Genomic DNA, 6,000 nt, shown 5'->3' on the forward strand with positions numbered 1-6,000 from the left:
CCCCCTCCCCCCCCTCCCCCAAATGATGGAGAAATAAATCAGATATTCTGCTTCTTAGTTACTCTGACATGAGTGAATAGGAAGCATAAAATGATGTGAGGAGATACAGGGCTGCCCTGGTGTGCCTGAAGCCCTGGGAAATATATGTTTGTTAAAATAAACAACTTGAGTCTCTCCAAAGCAGCTTGTCACCACCATTCTGGTGGCTCCATCTCATGAGATTCAGTGAAGGAGAGATCATGCTGGCTGGCAGGAGCAATGCACGCAGCAGGTAGCTCTCTGAGAATCAGGTTGGTCCCAGCTACTGAGCCCCAGGATGACTCCATGGACATGAGTCCTTGCTTCAGTCAATTAGAAAAACCCATGCATGGAATTGAAGGCCAGAGAATATCCTAAAGAGAGCACATATATTCTAGGGTCCACTTAGATTCTGGCCCAAGCACTACTGGCCCAGCCATTCCCAGGCACTGGAGGGAGACCAAGACATTTGAAGAAAGCCTTCTAAAGCATTGGGACCCCTGAGGCACGGGCTGGGAAAGGGTCTAAGGACAACACTAAGGGCAACTCCTTACCACTCATTTCCAAAAGGTCTGCTTGATGTGTAATGTCATTAATCAAACAATTAATATAAAGGGTCTATTGTATTTAACAAAGATGTGACTGAGTTCTTTAAAGAAGTCCATCTGTCTACCTTCAAAAATTTCCACTTCAGGTGGGGAATATTTATATAAAGTACATTTCTCAATCCTTGAGGAAATGCTCCAAAGATCCGCAGAAATAGACAATTCTGTAAATATTTGCTCCAAGCAAAATAAGACGTAACTTGCATTGCTCCTCATCTCTTTAGCAGTTCACACAATTCTAGTGGCACCAAAGAAAAAGCCTTACTTGGGCCTGGGTCTAAAGTAACACTTGTCTTGCATAACCTTACTAATTCTCCAGTGAAGAAAGCAGCTCTGAGTTCAAGATGCCTGTAAGTAGAACTAGCCATGGGAAAGTGGATCATGGAACATTCAAAATCACAGCTTTTCATTGTACACTTTGGATAGATTTATGCTTTATTAATATGTAACATTAAAATCGGTTTGTTAAAAAAAATCACAGCTTCTAGGATCAGAAACCTTAACTCTCAGAGGTTTCCTAGGTGTAGCAGTGAACAGTGAAAAAATATAAAGAGAGCAAAATGAATGGAACAAAAATATGCTGTTCTTCTCAGTCAGACTTGGATTATTCCAGGAAGAAGTGGGGTTTGAATTGGACCTTGTCAATTGAGATAATCTGTCAGCTGTCACCCGGGCCTGACAGTTGCCTAGGCAAGCCTCAGCACCTCCGTGGTGACTGACTATGCATTTGTTGGCTTCTTATGTCACAGGCAGCCTGTCAACATCCTCGCATAGGCAGTGTGGTGCACACTAAAGCCATTAAAACAGTGGACCAGAGGAACTAGCACAATACCAGAGATATTGGGGAGGCCAGGAACCAAAAAGGCATACTTCAAAGACCTGAAACCTGAGGAGGCCCTGCACAAGGGCAATCCAGCTCAGATGTAACCACCATCAAGAACATCATTCAGAATGAAAAGGAGCATGGTCCCACCCTGCAGAAAAAGAAGTACTGTTGAGTCTTGATCACCTTCCTGACCTGGCAATGGGTCAGTGTCTCTAGGGTAGGCAGAATCGCAGGGACATGAAATAGGTTGATGGCATTAGACATTTAGTGCCAAGTGATATGGTGGGACTCCCAGGGGCAGAGGGTAAGCAGGAACTCATGGTGAGCAAACCCTGACTAGGGGTTCTCCAACACCACACCCCAGCAACCACTCCGCTCCACCCAATCCTCTTGTTTTTTCTTCCCAACCTGTGATGTAGGATCAGGGAAATTCTTCTTGCTTTCTGCCCTTCTTATTCACTCTTTATTCTCTGATTCTGGTAGAAATGAGGAAAGGTATAAAAGGAGTGTTGTGAAAAGGACAGACCCCTTTCCAAATCACTCTAGAAAGGAAGCATTTGTGAGCAAAATCAATTTTACAAGACCAACCACTTAAAAATATTTTTTGCTGTTTTGCTTCCTGTTTAAATTGTGTCTATCATGATAAGGTAAAATAACTTTCTTCCACTGTGTAACTGCATATTATGGTGTCCTTAAGAAAGGAAAGTAAACAAACCACAAGGATCGGGACTTCCCTGCCCCTCGTGCCAGCTGGGTCCTCTGGGATACCAAGATGGACTCTGAAGTACAACAGATGTATGGAGAGCCAAGCCCGTGGAAAATAGAAGGAAAAAGAAAGAGGAAAGAAGAAAAGGCAAGGTAAACCTTCAGGCCATGATATAGGTCTGATACATCTGATAAAAGGAGAGGGGGAAGGAAGAAGGGGAGGGCAGGAGGAGCCCAGGCTGTCGTGCACCTGTGTGGAAAGTCTTGGCCAGTTCAATAACTGCTTTTGCACAAAAATCAGCCATAGAGGAATCCCGTGTTGGGCAGAAATGGTGCCCTGGTACCTCTGGTGTGCTGAGACATTGGCTGGAGGTTGCCTGGGAAGAACATGACCTCAGCTCCAATGCTGCTAATCACAGCTACCTGGCAAGTTCTTTCTCGAAGGGCTGTGAGAACCGTGCGCCTCCTGGGCTGCCGCACAGGGCTGGGACAGGGGAGGGGAGGGAGGCCTCGGCGCTGCACCTTGGCCTGGCCCTGCTGCCTCACCTCCGTGGCCTTCTAAATCTTATTCTGTCAGGTAGAACACGCCGCTGAAGAAAGTGCTCTTTAGTTCTTCCATATATTATTTTAAACCCATAGAAATCTATCCTGTTTTATAGCTATCATAAAAAGAATTTTAAAACCTTTTCTGTAAAAAAAGGTGCTATAGTTTACTTCTACATTTAACACTCACCATAGGAAGAAATTCTTCTGATCGATAACCTTTCAAATCACTCATCCTGATCTGTTCAACCCATTCATCCTGGCCTGGCTTAGTGGAGAGGAAGCAAAGAAGCACAGCTGATTTTCAACCACCCTATAAATAAATGCTTCCCCTTGTTTGCTCTTCTCATTGAGGTTTAATTATACCAAGTGATTTTATCTTTACACAGCGGCCCTATTTTTTTTTTTTTTAAGTATTCTTATCTATATATATTTACTCTTACAGAAATATAGACTCTTCTTTGGTTTATTACCATATGTGGGGCTAAAAGCACTAGTTGGCATTTAAAAAAAAACAAAAAAAACCTTCTAACTTCTGGAAGATATATTCGAAACTACAGAGCAGTCTCTGTACTATATTCATTGAGAAACTAAATAGTGAAAAAAAAATACAATGGATGTTAAATATGGTTTTAAGCCAGCACAGTCATCAATTGGCCCTTGGACATGACATAAAGCCACCCCTGTAAAATGAGGGACTTATATTAGATGAAGTCCAAGTTGTTGTTTTTTTTTTCCCAGAAGCCTTTGACAGTAGTTTCCAAACTATTTGCTCCCCAGCATTCTAGGATTTCATGAAGGTGTCACCGGGTTGGGGAAAGGGGTGTTCAAGGCAAAAAGTTGAGTGAGCTTTGCTCCAGGCCTCGCAGCCTCCACTTCGAGCATGAAGCTATGCTTTATCTGTTTCCCATGCTTCGTTTCAGCCTAAGACTTCCATTTTTTAAATGTTTAAATTTTGAAAATATCTGTCTTCGATAAAAGACAGGATTAGCAAACTCATGGGGACATGTGATCTAATTAGGGAAAAACAAGGTGTTTGTTTATTGGTTTACCCGTTTTTATTATAAATGGGATAAATAGAAAATTGCTTAAGATTGTAGGTACATTTTAACATTTGCCTGTAAAGCAAACATCCAGGTAAGCCTATCAACTCATGAATGAACATTGCTGGAAACATGGAATTTCCCTGCGTATCCTTTACCATTTTTCCTTCACTACCCTAGTTCGACAGTTCCTCAAAATGTTATACACAGTGTTATCATTTGATCCAACAATTCCACTCCTAGGTAATGAAGACCCAAAAGAAATGAAAACATAGTTTCACACAGAAAGCTTGTACATGAATGTTCTCAGAACTATTGTTCATAATAGCCCAAAAGTGGAAACAACTTAAACATCCCCCAATGGTAGATTTACTAAAGTGTGGTATATTCATACAATGGAGTATTATTCAATAATTAAAAGGAATGCGGTAATGATACATGCTACAATGTGAATAAACCTTGAAAATATTATGCCAAGTGAATGAAGCTATTCACAAAAGACCAAATATAGTATAATTGCATTTATTTGAAATGCCAGAGTAGGGAAATCCGTGGAGACAGAAAGTAGGTTAGTGTTTGCCAGGGGCTGAGCGGAGGGGACAGTAGGGTGATGACTAATAGGTACAGGTTTTATGGGGCGAGGTGAAGAAAATCTTTCATAATTATATAGTGTGATGGTTACACAACCTTGTGAATATACTAAAAACCACTGACTTGTACATTTTAAAACAGTGAATTTTATGGTGTGTGATTTATACCTAAATAAAGATGTAATATAAAAAAGAGTTCTTTGGTCTCCAAGGTCAAAAGATAATTCTCTTATATTCTCTTCTAAAGATTTATAGATTTGCTTTTCATATTTAGCTCTTTAATCAGGCTGAAATTGATTTTTGTATACAGTATGAGGTAGGTGTTCAATTTCAATTATTTTTAAAGGGATATTTATCCCAAAACCATTTATTATGAAGTTTGTATTTCTCCCCTACTGACCCTTGCCACCAGCTTTTTAATAAACCAAGCCTTCATCTATTGCATGGGTCTTTTTGTGAGCTTTCTATTTGGTTCTACTGTCTATTTGCCTATTCCTCTGTGGATACCACACTGCCTTTATTACTATAACTTTATAATAGTAAAACAATTTTTCCTGTATTATTTTTTCTTCAAGGGTACTACAGTAATTCTTGGTAGTTCCATATTATCCACATTTCCAACCAAATTGTCAAAGTAGCTTGTCAAGTTAAACAAGAACATGCCCCCCCCCCCCCACACACACACACTGGGGTTAAATTGGATCAATCAGTTAATTTGGGGAGACTTTACACCTTTGCAACATTGAATCTTCTAAATTATGAACACGGTTAATATCTCATTCATTTGTGTATTCTTTAATATGTCCTAAAACATTTTAATTTTCCATCTAGAGGTCTTGAACACTTTTGATTAGGTTTATTTCTCAGTTCTTGATATTTTTGATGGTATGATAAATGAATATCTGTTAAAATTTAATTTCTAACTATTGCTGGTATATTTTAAAAAACCGATTTTTTTTTTTTTTTTAAGATTTATTTATTTATTTAATTTCCCCCCCTCCCCTGGTTGTCTGTTCTTGGTGTCTGTTTGCTGCGTCTTGTTTCTTTGTCCGCTTCTGTTGTCGTCAGCGGTACGGGAAGTGTGGGCGGCGCCATTCCTGGGCAGGCTGCTCTCTCTTTTCACGCTGGGCGGCTTTCCTCACGGGGCGCACTCCTTGCGCGTGGGGCTCCCCTACGCGGGGGACACCCTTGCGTGGCACGGCACTCCTTGCGTGCATCAGCACTGCGCATGGCCAGCTCCACATGGGTCAAGGAGGCCCGGGGTTTGAACCGCGGACCTCCCATATGGTAGACGGACGCCCTAACCACTGGGCCAAAGTCCGCTTCCCTAAAAAACCGATTTTTGTATGTTGTAATTTGTGTCTAGTGACCTTGCTATATTCTCATGTTAATTTTAATGTTTACATGTAGATGCTTATGCACTTTCTATATATTAATCCTGTCATCCATAAATAGTGACAGCTTTACTTCCCTTCAAGTTCTTATATCTTTTTAAAATTTCTTCGTCCAGCAAATTAAAGACAAGATCACAACTGAATAGAAGTGATAAAAGCAGGGTATCTTGTCCTATTTTTGATACCAAAAGGAAAACTTCCAATTTTTCACCATTTTATTTTACCTATTTATTTATTTTTAACTCTCTATTTTTTTAATAGGGGCCATTCTAGTGG

The sequence above is a fragment of the Dasypus novemcinctus genome, chromosome 2 (assembly GCF_030445035.2).
Source record: "Dasypus novemcinctus isolate mDasNov1 chromosome 2, mDasNov1.1.hap2, whole genome shotgun sequence".
In the NCBI taxonomy this organism is placed as follows: Eukaryota; Metazoa; Chordata; class Mammalia; order Cingulata; family Dasypodidae; genus Dasypus; species Dasypus novemcinctus.